Genomic DNA, 17,376 nt, shown 5'->3' on the forward strand with positions numbered 1-17,376 from the left:
AACATTTTTGAAACTTGTAACTTCTTAATCTAAATAATACAAAATGAGAACCAAAAGAACAACACATAAAAAAGTAAAAATGTCAATAGAAAAATTAGTATATTCCAACTCTAAAAAGTAGCTGAAGGCTAAAAATGTCAAGCTGTAATTCTAAACTGGCCCCTCACTGGATGTGGCCAAGAGAAAGATTCATTTTTTGGGGTTCCCCAATTATAAATTGAGAAGATTTTCCTATCACTGATTCAATACTTTCAGGGAAAGATTCTTTGAGGAGACTTGAATTTGCCTAAAGTTATCACTTTTACTTGGCTCATATTAGTCAAACTCCTTTTCATCTAAAATTAGTTTCAAAAGCACCAACTCCCTATCCTGCAGAAAACTCAAATTTAATATGTCCTAAAACAAAACTGATTTTTCCCTCAGAACTCACCCCTCTTCTGAACTTCCCTGTTTCATTCAAAGGTTCCCCCTCACTAGTCATCCTCTCTCACAACCCCAACCCACCTCAGATTCAATTCAGTGCCAAGTCGTGTCGATTCTACCTCCAAAACATCTCTCCTATCCCGGCCCTTTCCACTCCGATGGAGTTCAGACCTTCACCTCTCACCTGAATTATTGCAACATTTTGCAAACTGGTCTGACTACCTCAAGACTCTCTCCTCCAAGCTACCACGAAAGCTAGATATCCTAAAGCACATTTGACCACATCACTCTCCTGCTCCCTATTACCTCTAGGATCAAAAACCAACTCCCTTGTTTAGCATTTAAGGCCCTTCAAAAGCTAGCTCCAATAAATGATATGCTGTATACACATTCCCCTTTACAAAGTCTTTGGTCAGCTAAACTGTACCTCACACATAATATTCCTTCTTCTTAGTGCCTCTGAATAAGCAGTTCTTCAGGAATGCACACCCTCCTCATCTCTGCATCTTAAGCACATACCATGTAACAAATATGAGGCAGTGTATGGCAATGAATAAACATGTATACACATAAACACTTGTAAAATATATGCAAAATAAATGTCAGGTAATTTTGCGAGGGAAGCATTAGCAGACGGAGGGAATCAGGAAGGGCCTTAAGTAGGAACTTGCAATTGAGACCAGTTTTCAAAGAATCAAGGAATTCATAGTAATTCTATTGATCAAAATATGTGTAATAACTTGAAAGTTTTCAAGTATCTTCATCAACCTGAATTTTGTACTTCAAACCAAGGGTGTAACCTTACTTCAAAGTGCAGTATATGAAGAGATATATGTGTTGTGTTAATTCTCGACCAACAGGAAATTATATTCAAAACAATATAGAACACAGTCCTTTCTACAGTCTTGTGCTTCAAGATCAAAAAAAAGAGATAAACTTCTACAAGTACAGCAGACTAATGAACAATGATGATGAGTCATGTTCCACATGTGTAGAGCTGAACTTCACTAAATGTTCCTGAATTCGACATTTACCAAGTGCCTAATAATACATGCAAAGTGAACTGCTAGGACAAATATAGCGCTTAGATATGCCAATGGTTTCTGCCCTCTGAGAACTTAAGACTCTACCAAAAAGGAAATAGGGGATGGTATGACCAACAGCATATATGTTGACCTCAAATTTGTATTGTTCTTTGTTATACCTATCCCTCATAATTGTAAATTTGTGTAGAATTGTAATTGAGATGTTTATACATACAAAAAAAGTTTCCTCCCATATTTCACATGGATACTCAAACAGATTTTTAAAAAAGGAAAAGGATGTACATGTAACAAAATATTTATAGCAACTCTTTTTGTGGTGGCAAAGAACTAGAAATTGAGGGTATGCCAATTAATTATGGAATGGCTGAACAAGTTGTATATGATTGTGATGGAATACTACTGTGCTATAAGAAATGATGAGCAAGAAGCTTTCAGAAAAACTTGGAAAGACTTATGTGAAAAGACCTCTCATTTCTAAAAAATAGAGAACTGAGTCAAATTTATAAGAATATAAGTCACTCCCCAACTGATAAATGGTCAAAAGATATGAACAAGCAGTTTTCAGATGAAGAAATTAAAGCTATCCAAACTCATATGAAAAAAATTCTCTAAATCACTATTGATTAGAGAAATGTAAATTAAAACTCTGAGGTACCACATCACACCTCCAGATTGGCTAAAATGACAAAACAGGAAAATGATAAATGCTGGAGAAGATGTGGAAAAACTGAACCGCTAATGCATTACTGGCAGAGTTGTGAACTGATCCAACCATTCTGGAGAACAATTTGGAACTATGCCCAAAGGACTATAAAACTGTGCATAACCTTTGACCCAGCAATATCACAAAAGTTCATAAAAAAGGGAAGAGGACCCACATACACAAAAATATTTATAGCAGCTCTTTTTGTGGTGGCAAAGAATTGGAAATTGAGGGGATGCCCATCAATTGGGCAATGGCTGAACAAGTTGTAGCATATAAATGTAATGGAATACTAGTGTGCCATAAGAAATGATGAGCAGGGTGCTTTCAGAAAAACCTAGTAAGACTTGCATGAAGGGATACTGAGTGAAATGAGCAGAACCAGGAGAACATTGTCCACAGTAACAGGAACATTGTATGATGACCAACTTTGACAGACTTAGCTCTTCTCAGCAATGCAATGATCTAAGACAATTGCAAAAGACTCATGATGGAAAATGCTATCCACATCTAGAGAAAGAACTGATGGAGTCTGGATGCAGATCGAAACATACTTTTTTTTAAACCTTCTTTATTTTTCTTTTTTTGGTTTCTGTTTTCTTTCATAATACGACTAATATGGAAATATGTTTTGCATGACTGCACATGTATAATCTATATCAAACTGCTTGCCTTCTGAAGGAAGGGGAAAGGAATGGAGGGAGCAAATTTGGAACTCGAAAATTTAAAAACCAAATTTTAAAAATTGTTTTTACACGTAATTCGGGAAAAAAAAAATTTTTAAGCTCCTTGCTGATTAACTGATGGCAGCTAGGTGGCACAGTGGATGAAGTGCTAGGCCTGGCAGCAGAAATCCTCATCTTTCTGAGTTTAAATCTGAACTCAGACATTTAGTAGCTCTATGACCATGGGCAAGTCATTTAACCTATTTGTCTCATTCCTCATCTGTAAAATGAGCTGGAGAAGGAAATAGCAAAGCACTCCAGTACCTCTGCCAAGAAAACCCTAAATGGGATCATGAAGAGTCAGACATGTCTGAAAAACGATTAACTCATAAATGCTTGTCATACTCCTTCCCAACACGATATTGAAAAAAAAATACAAATTTGTCAACGACACCACTAGCCTATCACCCAAACTCAAAACCTGTCATCTTTCACTCATCTTTCCTTTTTCACACTTCATGCCCATTCTATTTCCCAATATGATCCATTTGTCCTTCAAAACATTTCATTTCACCTTTCATTCTGTTTTCCTCGTACCAAGCTAGTCTGTGATCTCATCATCTCACACCTGGATTAATCTACTAATCTTCTTGACTTCAATCTTAATTTCAATTAATACTTTACATAACACTATCCCATTTTCAAATTTAATTTATATTTTTAAAGCAGGTTTTTAAAATCCTTTTTTATTCAATTCCAAATCTCTCCTTATCCCTAACCCCCCTCACTCAATGAGAAGGCAAGAAAAACAAAACCTGTTACAAGTATGTATAGCCATGAAAAACAAATTCTTGTATTAACCATGCTTCCATCTCCCCTGTCCCCCCCCCCCAAAAAAAAGTAAAAAAGAAAAAATATGCTTCACTCTGCACTGAGTCCATCTGTGTTCTATCTGGAGATGGATAGAATGTTTCATCACGAGTCCTTTAGAACTGCGGAGGGTCATTGTGTTGATCAGTTACTAAGTCTTTCACAGTTGATTATCTTTACAATATTGTTGTTACTGTGTAGATCGTTCTGGTTCTGCTCACTCTGCTTTGCATTAATCCATAAACATCTTCCCAGGTTTCTCTGAAACTATGCCCTTTATCATTTCTTACAGCACAATAGTATTCCATCCCATTCATATATCATAACTTGTTCAGCCATTCCCCATTGACAGACATCCCCTCAGTTTCCAATTATTTGCCATTGCAAAAAGAGCTGCTACAAATATAGGTCCTTTTCCTCTTTCTTTGATCTCTCTGGAGCATAGTCCCAGTAGCAATATTGCTATACAGTTTTCAAAGCATTTTCCCAGTCATTTATCTACTTCCTTGCTCAAAAACTTTTAGTAGCTCCTTACTTGATATGGTATCAAATCACTTCATACCTGATTTTCAAGGTTCTCTATAGTATGGTTCCACCTGTATAACCTTACTTCCCATGATTCCCCCATGCACACTCTGGTTCTAGCCAGACTAGCCTTTTCAATGTCATCGGGAATATACCTGGGTTAATTCAGCCACACATACTCATCTAATACAATGCTCAGATAGATCTTCACTGGCCTTCAACAAATCTGATGCTTGACTGAAATGAGAACTTCTAGACCCTGATTTTCCTGACTAAAAGTTAACTCAGGAACCACACACTCTCCTTTTGTTTTTCCTATAACTTAGGCACTAATTTACTTCAGTATCCTAGAAGATTCAATTAAGCAGAACATAAAATTGAGAAGTAAAATACTAATTCATTTCACCATAGTGTGAAGAATAATAAAAATGATCAGTACTACCTAGTACTTCAGTAAGTGTTAGTAATTCAGTAATTTTCTTCTGTAATTTTCACTGAATAAATAATAGCAGGGGCCAAATTCACTAAAGATTGTTTCAAAACAGTTAACACAATCAAAAGACACATAATGAAAGAAGTTAGACCTATGAATAGTTCTATAATTTGTTTTCTCAACAAATGTAACAGCTCTTTCAAGTCCTGAATTTACAGGATGCATATCAAATTAATGTGTACTTTGAGTTTTTACATAATAATATACTCTGGTTATATGACTATATCATCACATTTAAATGATCTATTGTTCTCTGTGTCATCAAATACTAACAAATATCTCAACTCTGAAAAAATGCATTTTTATGAAGGCAAAAATACTATTTGTTGGCTACCAATAATGACACCAATGATAAACTCTAACAAATCCAACTCCAATGCCATGTCACAGTGTGAGAGTGATCCTAGATTTCCAAGGCTATGAAAGAGAAACACAAACTCTGGCAGGTCCTACCAAATACAAGATAAACTACTACTGTTATCATTGTTAAACTAGTAGATTTTTTTAAGCCAGTAACATGAATTATGATAAGTGACATTTTACAGTAATCTAAGGTTTGCAAACAGCTTTACTAATGTTATTTTAGACATAAAACAATCTTATAAAATACAGGTAGTATTATGCCAAGAATTTAATCTCCCTGAGGTCAGGAACTGTTTTTCATTTTGGTCTTGTATTACCGGAAACTAGTACAATGCACTGCACATAATAGGCATTTAATAAATTCTTGTTAAATTTAATTTTGTGAATGAGGAGGAAAGTAAGACTTAGAACGTTAAGCAACTTGTCTTTCCTAAAGCACAAGTCCAACCACATCAGCTCCTCTACTCAATAAACTCCAGTAGCTTCCTACTTCCTCCAGGAACAAATATAAAACGCTCTATTGGGCATTCAAAGCCCTTTATAACCTAGCTAGTTCCCATCTTTCCAGTCTACTTACACCTTACTCCCCAACATGTATTCTTTGATCCCAGGGACACTGGCCTCCTGGCTATTCCAGGAACGAGACATTCCATCTCTCAGATCTGGGCATTTTCTAGCTTTCCCCCATGCCTGGAACAATCTCTCTCCTCTACTCTGACTATTGACCTCCCTGGCTTCCTTTAAGTCCCAACCAAAATTCCACTTTCTATAGGAAGCCTACACCAATCACTCTTAATTTCAGTGCCCTCTGTTAACTATCTCCTATTTATTCTCTATATAGCTTGTTTTGTTGGCATGCTGCCTTCCCCATTGGACTGTAAGGTCCTTGAAAGCAGAAACCATCTTTTGCCTCTTTTTATATCCGTACCACTTAGCATAGTACCTGGAACATAGTAAGTGCTTAATAAATGTTTACTGATTGATTGACTGTGGTCACACAGAGCTACTGAAGTTTTGGAAACAGGATTTGAACTCAGATATTTCTGAGTCAAGATCTAACACTATTCCATGTAGCATGCAAATAAAATATGATCTTAAGATTACATAACACAAAAGAAGTGTTACTTGACACCTAAGCTATACATTATACATTAACTAGTATTATGTGAGAATTAAATCAAGGGCAATTTCTAGACTATGGAAAATACTATGGCAATTTTAATAATTCACACTTAAGATTCTCTAGAAAATTTGATTCTAATAAAAAACACATTGCTGTATATTAAACACATAGAAAAAGATTCTGACACAGATGAAATTACAACTCATTAAGGCAAGAGACTATGATTCCCATCCTGACTGCAATAAACTATGTGATTTTAGGGTGTCACAAATTCCCTGGGTCTCAGTTTCTCATCTAAAAAATAGGGGTGATCAGGTGGAGCACTGATGTCTAAGGTCCCTTCTAAAAGCCTATGATCTAGGACAGTCTAAAAATATAACTACTAGCTATGAGGATGCCATTAAGAACACAAAAAATGAGCTTTTTAAAAAAACTAATTTATAAAGCATAAATTTCTGGCAAATCTATGTATTTCCATAATGAACAGTTCCTCAAAGGATATTATTATTCAAACTGAAAAAAATGTTTAACTACCAAATATCGAGTTATCAAACAAATTTTTCATCATCCTTTGTTAATTTGGATTTCAGTGAACTGATAAAAGCCAAGGGTGGATTCCAGTACATAAGCGATGTAAAGTTCTAAAGACAGATTAATTTCAGGGCTGAAAGTCCTAGCACATTCTGGCAAGTTAAGGTAATCGGAAGATGGTGGTGTCCCAGGTAATCACTATACACATACATACACACACGTGTGTATATATATATGTCCATAAATATATATTTAAAAATTAAAACTATGACCCTGATCTACAGTCAAAAAACAGACAGACCAGCACAGCATACACCATCATCCAAAACATTTCTTCCTCCTCAGACTTTGCCAGCTGCAGCTTCTGGATAATCTTCAACAAGTGAAACAGTAAGTAGCAAACACTTAAAGCACTGGCCAAGGAATCTGCAAAGATGAAACCTTGTGCCACAATAACATTCAAGTAAAAAGAATGAGGGAGATAGGACAAAGATAATATTTAGTTATAAAATTAAACATTCAAATTCATCTATTAAGTCTCATTTGTCATTTGTAGCTGTCTCATGACCTATGTATACTACATAGTATACACCTTATAATACCCTACATACATAACTCAAATTTAGTCTTTTAAAAATCACACCTTTGTAACCCAGAATTTCTAAATTGTGTTTTTCTTGGACAAGTGACTGCTAGCCCTGGTTCCAAACACCAGAAAGGGTATCCAATTCTCACAAAAGATGCCACGGAATTCTAAAAAAGACCTAGAACAAAATTAACCTATTCACTTTAATAAAACAGACACATAGCAAACAGCACTTTTAGGAACACAAAGTGTTAGAAAGTTAAAAAAAAATAAAATAGAACAGTGGAGCATCAATTACAAAAGCAAGGCGGGGAGGGGCAGGGGACTCTTGGAGATTAAGGAAACCTTAAGCGTCATGAACAAAAGAAGAGGTTTTTAGAGGCAAAGCAGTAAGTCTTCATCATTGAGGACAATTGAATTTTTCTGTCTTACAAAGAAAACACAACCAATAACAAGCGACACTATAACATATATCTATCAGTTTTCCATTTTTCAGGAGCTGATGATATCATATTTGTCATAATCTGGCCCTTTGTTTTTCTTCTTGCCTCTGTTCATGAGGACCTAAGTAATAACAACTATTAGTTATGTAGTTCTTTAAGGTCCGTAAAGTGTTTTACATGCATTACCTCTCTCGATCTTCACAACAACCTTGTGAAGTGCAACTGGTATTATCATCCTCATTTTACAGATGAGAAAATTGAGAGTCAGGATCAGACAGAGGTGTCTAGATGGGAATCAAATCCAGGTCTCTCTTCACTCCAAGTTTAGCTCTCTTTCCCACTACAGTAAGAAAGTAAGCTCTAGGAAATGAAGGTAAAACTCAACTTGGTGACAGTAGCTACTTGGCAGCAGCTCTGGTTAACAGTTTGGCTGAAGATGTTGCTAAAAGAGATCTGGTAAGTAACATTACATCTTATTTATCTACATAACCCTGTCCATTGTTATGTATACTTAAATATAGAGAGGGTATATTACATCAAAGGAAGAGAAATTTACTCTTGACAATGTTTATTCAATCTGATAAACAGAATATCATTCATTAAACCTCATATGGGGCAATAACGGAGGAAAGTCTGGCATAATTGGTAGAGAACTGCTCTGGGAGCCAGAAAGACGTAGGTTCTGATATACTAGTCACACAATCCAGGGCAATGTGACTCCACTGCCCTTTAGCACTCCAAGCAACTCTCTCCAGCCTCAGACTACCAGAGGCAGAGCAACCATTAGTATACACTGGCGAAGCTAATTTTCTAATAAAGAATCCATGACACAAATGAAATTACAGACCTGTTCAAAATAGGAGGAAATAATAGAAAGATAAAAATATAATCAATAAGTCCCTAGTCTCCTCAAACGTTGTATATCTGGGTTAAGGGACTGTGAGCTAGAATAAAAAAGTAAATGTGGGATCAAGTTTACTCCAATGGAGACATTTGGGGACACAAACTATTCATTGTTTTAAAACTCTATTAAGCACCACAACACTAAGACTAGCAAGAAAGATTAATCCAGCACTTAAGAGAAGCAAAATATCCACTACTCATAAAGATCTATTCAATCGACAAGAATATATTAAATACTACGTGCAGTCACTTCGCTAACTTCTGGGAACAGGAAGAAAGAAAAAAAAAAACCCAAACCAATCCCTTCCCCCAAGAAGGATACAGTCCAAGGTGGTGGGAGACAGAAATAGGTACATACAAGATATATTCAGAATAGAAGGAAAATAATCTGAAAAGGAAAATCATTAGAGAATGAAGGAACCAGGAGAGGTCTCCTGCAGAAGGTGGGTTTTGGGCTGAGATTCAGACATAGCAGATATGGAGGCAGACTGGGTACAGTGCAAAGGACCAATGGATTTGGAGTTCTAGGACCTGAGTTCAACCTTGCCACTTTTTTGCCTGTGTGACCCTAGGCAAGTCACAAATTCAAAGGGTTTCAGTTTCCTCATCTGTAAAAAGAGGGGGCTCAATTACCTCTAAGGTCCTTCCCAATTCTAAATCCAGATGTCTTTAAAGAGAAAAGCTGGAATTCATTGACTGAACAGGCTGGAAAAAGGTAACTCCTACCTCCAATTTAGCAAATTCCTTCCTAGGGAGCTGAACATCCTCCCGAAGAGTGATTTCTACCTTACTCCTGTCCCATCCATCCTGAAATACGGTAGTGACATTGCTATCCATCGCATTTAATTTTCCTCCCGAGGTCATTTGCTAAGAGGCAGATATAGTGTCAAAGAAAGGATGCTGAAGAACACCCAAGTTTAAGTTCCACATGGCAGTTACTTACTAGCTGTGTGACCTTGAGCAAAAACCACACCCTTCCTAGCCTTGGATTTCCTCATCTGTAAAAGGATGGATTTGGATTAGACAACAGCTAAAATCTCCTTCCAGTTCTAAAATTCTGATGTGTGGATATGCTCTGACTGGACGGCTGACTATTCAGACATCAGACATTTCTCCTTGTTTCACAACACCTATCTCCACTTTCTACTTCATCATTTCCCAGAGGTGTGAGGCTAGTTTCCAGAAGTAAACTACAGCTGTAGCTGTGAACTGTATAGTTAGTTAGTTGGTATTGCCATGAAAAACAAGAACAATCTTGACTACAGAGGACCCCCCCCCCCACACACACACACAGGGGCGAGTGAGGCACATGCTGTCACACATGGTCAATGTGCTGGTGTCACAAGAGGTTTCTATTAGGAGATTAAAAAATCATCAATAAAACATTTTTTAAAACAATGACAGGGAGAGTTTGCCTGCTAAAGAGACTCCAGAGGCAAATGGAAAGTAGGGCCAGTTTTCAAAGGGCAGATATAAACGCACCCACAATCATGGAAGAAAAACTGGACATGGTAAATAGAGGAACTCTTCCAAGCATGACACTTTTAGTACTTGTCTCAAAACCAATCTACTGAAACTACCCAGGGCCTTGCCTCTTGAGAATTCCCTTGAACTTTATCATGGTCCTTGATTTGACTAGATTTCACTTCCAGACACTGACTCCCTCTTGTCCTTCAGCAACTGGGCACCTCTGAGTTTGGCTTCACCCCCCCTCCACTTACTTTTCAGCTCTATGTCCCCTAACCCACATACCCAAAACGAAGAAGTCACCACAAAACGTGCTCAGCAGCAGTCATTAAAAGAAGATAGTACACAACCAATGATTCAATGATTGTCTTTCTCAGAGAGCTCTGAAACTTAATAATCTGTTTCTAAGGTTGACAGGTTTTAAGAACTTTCCCTACTGAAGAAAGCTAAAATTGCACTAAGAATGCTTTATTTAGTGCATGCATATACCCAAGACAGATTATGAGTGGCAAGCATATTTACAGGCCAACACACATCAATAATAATTTTTTAATCTTTTGGGCTACAATTACATTAACAATTATCTGCCTAAGTTTCACTTCTGATTTAAGTTTAAACAAGTACAATGGGACAAGTACTCCTGAAAATAATGGTTTATTAAGTAAACACAGAGAATTAAATAGGAAAGAGGCCTATCAGCTCAAATAGTTTAAAAGAACTCTAACAATAATTTTTAACTTGAGGTCTTCTATCCTTTTTGGAGGTGAAAGATATTGATCAACTCAATCTAAAAATGCATTACTTGTGTTATGTCCCCTGATGTAGCTGATATTACATAATCTTTTACTTGGGATTTCACATTTCAAACATAAGTAAACTAGTAAATTCAAAGCCAAAAACCAAGGAGATAGGGGGAAGGAGGGTAGAGAAGGGAAAAGCTCTGAAACAGATGGCATCTCATTTTTTCCCTGAGTCCAGCTTGAATACAATCCCAATAATGTCAAAATTCAATTTAGTTTTCTAAGAAACAATATGCAAGCCATAAAATGGTATAGCTGAAACATTTCCCACTCTGAATTTCTCAAGAATTATCACATGAGGCAGAAATCAGCAGACCGAAGTTTGGTCATTTTTTCCCCTACCATATTCTACAATTTCAAAATTTCTTTTAAGAAAACTGACTTTCTCACATTTAACATCATCAAAGCTTTTCTACCAAGATCAAGGATTCTAAAATCTATGGCATAAACTTCATGTCTCAGTATAATGATTATATTCCTAACTGGAGAAGAAATCATAAAAGCAATATCCTTAACAAGAAAGGCAAGATCAAGAGGAAAAAAGCACACCCCCCGCCGAAATAACACCCCCCCAAGAAATTTCAAACATTTCTCCACCAACTACAATGATAGTAGAAGTACCCAAATTACAATTGCACATTTTTGTATGAAACATTTATCTATTTCTTTAAATTAAGATATATCTTGTAGAGATTGATGGCAGAAAGGTCCCATATATACCAAAATATTCATGGCAGCACTTATTTAAGTAGCAAAAAACTGGACAAAGTGCTTAATGATCAGCAAACAGCTGAATAAATTGTAGTAATTTATAAAATATCATTGTGCTATAGAGAATGACAAATATGAATAGATCAGCAAAATCTGGGAAACATGTAGGAAGTGAGGCAGGGCAAAACATTACCAGACTACAACCAACTACAACATTGTAAATGAAGACCACACTGAAGTACAACAGAATTCAGATCAAATGCAGCAACCAATGTTGGTTTCAGATGACTGATATTAGAACCTACTTCCTTCCTGTCTACAAAGAGCTGGTGGACCACAGGTGCTTAAAGTTACATATTCCATCAGTCACAGTCACTATATCCCAGTTGTTCAGAATGGTTGGGCTTAATTGAGGATTAAGGTATGTTTTGTTTGTTTGGGGTTGGATTTTATTTGGGGGGGGGGGGGAGGATGGTTATTGGAAAGTGTTTATAGCACGGCAACAAAATGTAAATAAAATTCATCTTCCGAGATTTTTATAATTCCTTTTCATAGAATCTAAAAGTTGGAATGTACTTTAGAGGTCACCTTGTTAACAGCGCTGAAGCAGGAATTCCTTACTTTTGGGAACACAATTAAATGTTATATATTCAATTTCTGCATTTGACAATAAAAAAAGTCTTCAGAATGGTCAATAAATACCAGGATATTTTTGGGGGAAACATTAGAGTTTACAACCAAAAAACACAAAGACAAAAACAAACAAAAACCCCACCCCTTTCTCTAATGACTGCAAACAATTTTAGGTAGTATAACTATTTACTCTAACATCTATTACCCTTCTTCCTATACAAACTACATTAATGTCATGAGATAAGAATGTAACAAGAAAAAAAGATGACCTCAACTTCCAAAAGGCTTACCAAAGCACTATCACAAGGTCTCTGACAAGATAAAAATTTTTAATGTGTTTTTTCTAAACGTATGCTTTAGGAGAAATTCTGGTGCAAGATAACATTAACTTTAAAAGGTTAAAAAAGTGTAGTCACTTTCAAAAGACCATATAGAAATGGTCTTAACATACACTTACAACAGTGACAGAAATAATTTACTTTGGTATGCAATTATGCTACTGTTATACCATTTACATAATACATCTGTTTGCACAACAGTAGAGCAAAGTAATTAGTTCAGAAACTTGTTTACATGCACTTCCTTTATTTCCGACACTAAATATACCACCTAGACAGCAAAGCATCCTTCAAACTCCTTTTAAATCTTCGGAGGCATAAAAAAAAATACTTGAAATTCTCTTTTAAATAAATGCAGGCTAGTCCCTTCAAATGATAGTTAAAGAATATTGGAGAATTAAGATTTTCTTGTGGTTTTCTCAAAACACAACAGATGACAAGTCCTGGAACAACTCTACATACAGTACAAAAACAGAAATCAACTTTTTTTGGGTCTGTCATTCGATGGAGTTATTTGATGTTTCATTTAATCTCTGTAAGCAGAACAAATTATCTGAGAGTTACAAAATCACTACCAATTAATGTCCAAGAGCCAGCCAATTACATTGACTGAAAAGCTCTAGTCTTTAGTAAGTTTCTGAGAATAAATTCATTCAAAATGCAAAAGCAAACATAAAAACAGTATTTATTTCAGGTTAATAAAACAAGTTAAAAATAGCAATTCTCCAGTTCATTTTATGTTTTTACAGTAATACACTTGCAAGAATTCAAAGCAAGTTTTGCCAACAGTGTCATCAACTTTTACAAATAAAATCCTGGTACTAACAGAAGAATTTTAGTAATTAAATTAGAGGTAATTTTGAAAATCTGGGGCTTAAAAATATATTATCTTCATCAACAGATAAATTTTAAATTCCAAGATTTATGCAATATGTATGACTTCTAGCTTAATTGTTCCTATTATAAATGCACATAGAAAAATCTGAGAAAAAAATTTATTTCATCCTTTATGTAAATGCATACATTTTTACCTCATTGCTAAGAAGCTTATGGAGCCACTAACAATTCAAATCTGTGTTACTTAAAATGGATGATCAAATCTGGTAGCCACTCACCATGATGTACACACATCCTTTGGAACATTATTTTGATCCAGTACTCCTCTTATTAACTAGCCTCCAAGTCCCCTCCATCCCTCAACCGTACCTCCAAGTCCTTTCCATCACTCAGCTGTATCGCTATGAGAATGAGGTCGTTTATATCATACAGTCTTAAAAGATTAAGAAGATTCAGTAGCACAAAGTCCTAAGAGTTGTGAATTCTCACATCTCATCTATTCTGAGACACCTATCACCATAGTACCTAGCTGTTCAGTCACTGATTAGAACACAAACGACGAGGATCTTTCTGCTCCATCTAAACTAGGGCAGGCAGGTTTCCTGGCAAGAGAAGCGGTTGGTAAAGGCTTGCCTGAACAAGTCTGGCCTAGACCTCTATATCTTGCAAGCCCCCCAACCCTCCTCCTCCTCCACCACTACCACTACCTCTTTCCTTCTTCATACATACACATGAAAATCACTCCATTGTAAGCTTAGTGAATTCAAGCCTCCATACCCGGGACTTTGGAGCTTTCCAGAATTGCATTTCCCTAAAATAACTTACGGCGGATCAAAGGACAACCAGGTTCAGAGGGCTGGGAGCCAGCCAAGGAAGTATCAGAGCCAGGGCAGAGTGTGCCACTGAGACAATCACTTTAATTGGCAACAGTTTCTAAACACTGGAAGAATCATCCAGGAACAGCCTCCCCTGGCCCCAGACGCCCCTACCCCGGGGTGCCCACTCCGGAGTCCCGGGATGGGGAGGACGCTGTGCCCGTGGCGAGATGGGGGCTGGAGAAGAGGGACGGCTCTTCCCCGCCGGCCGTGCCAAGGGCGGCTCCCCGCCTGGCCCCACCGCGCAGAGCCCTCTCAAATGCCCACCGCCGGCGACCTCCCCCGCCCACCCCGGAGGGAACGAGATCTCGGCCGGCAGCCGCGGCCCGGACGAGGTGACAGCGCCCCCGGGGTCCCCGAGACCCGTTCCGGCCCAGGGGGAGGATGCTTCCCGCGGAGGAGCAGTCCAGGTGACAAGCCTGGGCCAAGGAGAGAAAGGCCGCTCGGCTCAGAGCTCCCGGCCTCCGTACGACTACCCTCCCCCTCACCGAAGGAGGCCTCCGGCCCCCGCCCCGACCCCAGGCCGTGCCCGGCGCCCCCGCGCCAACTCAACCCTCCCGCCGGGCCGGCCTCTGCCCCGCCCGCCCCAGGAGCCCCGCCGCCCCCGGCCCGACCCTGGGAACGTCCGCTCCGCTTGCCAGACCCTCGGGGCCCGGGAGAGCCGCAGTGGGTACCTGGATCTGGCCGTGCTTATGACCCCAGGTGCGGCAGGCGCGGTCCCCTCCCGCTGGCGCCGAGCAGCTCCTTCTCCCCACCGGCCGCGGCTCCTTCTCTCTTTCCCAGGAGCGGGAGGGTGGAGGGGTGCGGGAGGGGAGGGGGGGAGGGGGGAGGCGGGGAGCAGAGGGGCGGCAGGAGGCGAACCGGAACTACTAGAGCCGGCCCCGCCCTCGGCCCGAAGAGAGCCCAGCACCCTGACCTCCGATAGGATAAGCCGGCAGAAGGCGAGGAGGGTTGAGCAGAACTGCTTCCGGGTGGCCACCGCGCCAGCCTTCCCTAGCAACCGCGTGGGGTTGCTAAGCGGAAGTACCTCCGAAAACCTCACCCCCACCCCCAGCCCTTCCTCTCTGGAGTAGCTCAGGGAAGGGACCCCCCCCCCTTTATACAGACTCCCTTCTCCTTACAATGACAGCCTCTCACTTTTTTCCCCTCAGCTGCGAACCCACATGAGGACCGGATCACACGCACGCGCGCACCCTCGTCTATGCATCTAATCACCTCGACTTTTATTCCTTCCACCTACCCCCACTTCAACAGCACCCGCCGTCTCTGACTCTTCCCTGCTCTTCCGCGCCCACCGGGGCCCATCCCAGACCCGGTGCTGCTCCTCCCCACCGCGGTCCTCATCCCTCGAAGAGCCCTACCACGCGGTATAGCGAGCATCTCCCTCTGCTGGGTGTTCCGTTGTATTTCAACCAGACGAGAAACAACAAAACAAAAAAACACCTTTCGTTTACGATGGCTTGAGATCCTCGTTCACATCTTCCCTTGTTACAATTCCGGAGGCTGAAAAATGGAAATGGTTTTTGAGTCTTTGTCTACCTTCTTCTGGTTGGAAAATATCATAACATTTCTTTGCTAAGATTTTGGAGCAAACATGATTAGATGGTAGGGCATAGAAACAGGAAAAGAATGAATAAAGAAGTATTTTTACAACTCTGAAGGGGAGAAATGGGGAAAACTTTTAAGTGTTGAAGAGAAGAGAATTTCCATGCCTAAAATTACAATTACACCTACCTGGTGTGATAGTGGAAGAAAAGTGTAGATAGAGGATACTACTGGCTCTTACTTTGCAGAGCCTTGCTTTCCATGCCTCAAAAGCACTCGCTTCGCCACCTCTACTGCTTAGAATTCCAGTTCCCTTCAAAACTCAGCTGTTAGTGCCTTCTCCACAAATAGCTTGTATTTACCTTAGGTTTACTTTGTACCTGAGTTGGTGAAAGAGGTTTCCTTGTCAATTTGGTAAGCCTAAATGAAATGTCAGATCCAGTCAAAAACAAGCTCGTGTGTGTGTGTGTGTGTGTGTGTGTGTGTGTGTGTAAAAACATGTATCTGTAGATATAGGCATGTGTCTATAGATACATGTGTATATATTATATATGCATATGTTTGTAGATATACACACAAACTAGGTTTGCATATAACAACTATGTGTAAGTGTGTGCATATATATGTAAATTTTTATATAAGCCTATATGTATACATATACATATATGCAAACATATACAGACCGCTTAATATATTTTACAAATGTAGTTTGTGTATATATTAACTATATTTGTATATGTGTGTACATGCATGTATATGTATGTATATGTATATATGCATATTTATGTATATGTGTGTATATACTTTCCCCAATAAAATGTAAGCTCTTCCAGTAGAGGGACTATTTTGATTTATTTTGTTTCTGTAGCATCTAGAGCACAGCCTAGTGCCTAGTAAGCACTTATTAAATGATTGCTAATTAATTCGAGTAGGAGAGTTGGAAATATTAGGAGTCTTTTCTTAGAAGAGATTCTATTTAAAATGAAACTAATATATTTAGAAAGAAGAGTGGAGTATTAGAAAATTCTCTCTCCCTTTTTCACTCATTCTGCTACACCCTTTGGAATGCATATCCAAATCTCTGACTTGCAGCCTATAGAAGTCTATACAAAGCAGTGTTCATCCTAATATTATTTCCTGAATTTGTTTTGTATTGTCTGCCAGTAAGGGTATTTGCATGATCAGACATTTTTTGTTTGGTCATGTTGACCTATCAAAGGGTTTCATACTGGGCTCAGAGTCATCCTACCATTGTCTACCTCAGCTTGGGACAGAAGGAAAATGAGTCCATATGAATTCTGGGTAACTTAAAAGAAACAGCAGGATTATTGTCTTGCTGTACTCATGAGTCATCGTTAAACTGACTCACTGTAGACTGTAAGACTACAGGAAGACATATAACAACTGGCACCTAGTCCCAAACCAGGAAAAATTTTAGCAAAGAATTTCAGAACTATGTCAGTGCTAGCACATTTATACTTAGGCAGATTACTTTC

General features: G+C 38.7%; 1 protein-coding gene across 3 annotated transcripts in view; it reads right to left on the reverse strand.

Annotated features, from left to right (window-relative positions):
* The window catches only part of CSNK1G1 (casein kinase 1 gamma 1), a 261,324-nt gene extending 246,095 nt beyond the window's left edge, over nucleotides 1–15,229 (reverse strand). The window contains exon 1 of one of the 3 annotated variants that reach the window (XM_036734507.1): nucleotides 15,010–15,192. The gene's annotated coding sequence lies outside the window, so the exon portion shown is untranslated. Of the gene's footprint in view, nucleotides 1–15,009 lie in introns of all 3 variants that reach the window. The other 2 variants (XM_036734509.1, XM_036734510.1) reach the window with 2 other exon arrangements.
* Between the last annotated feature and the right edge of the window lie 2,147 nt (nucleotides 15,230–17,376).

The sequence above is a fragment of the Trichosurus vulpecula genome, chromosome 8, assembly GCF_011100635.1.
Source record: "Trichosurus vulpecula isolate mTriVul1 chromosome 8, mTriVul1.pri, whole genome shotgun sequence".
NCBI classification, from domain to species: Eukaryota; Metazoa; Chordata; class Mammalia; order Diprotodontia; family Phalangeridae; genus Trichosurus; species Trichosurus vulpecula.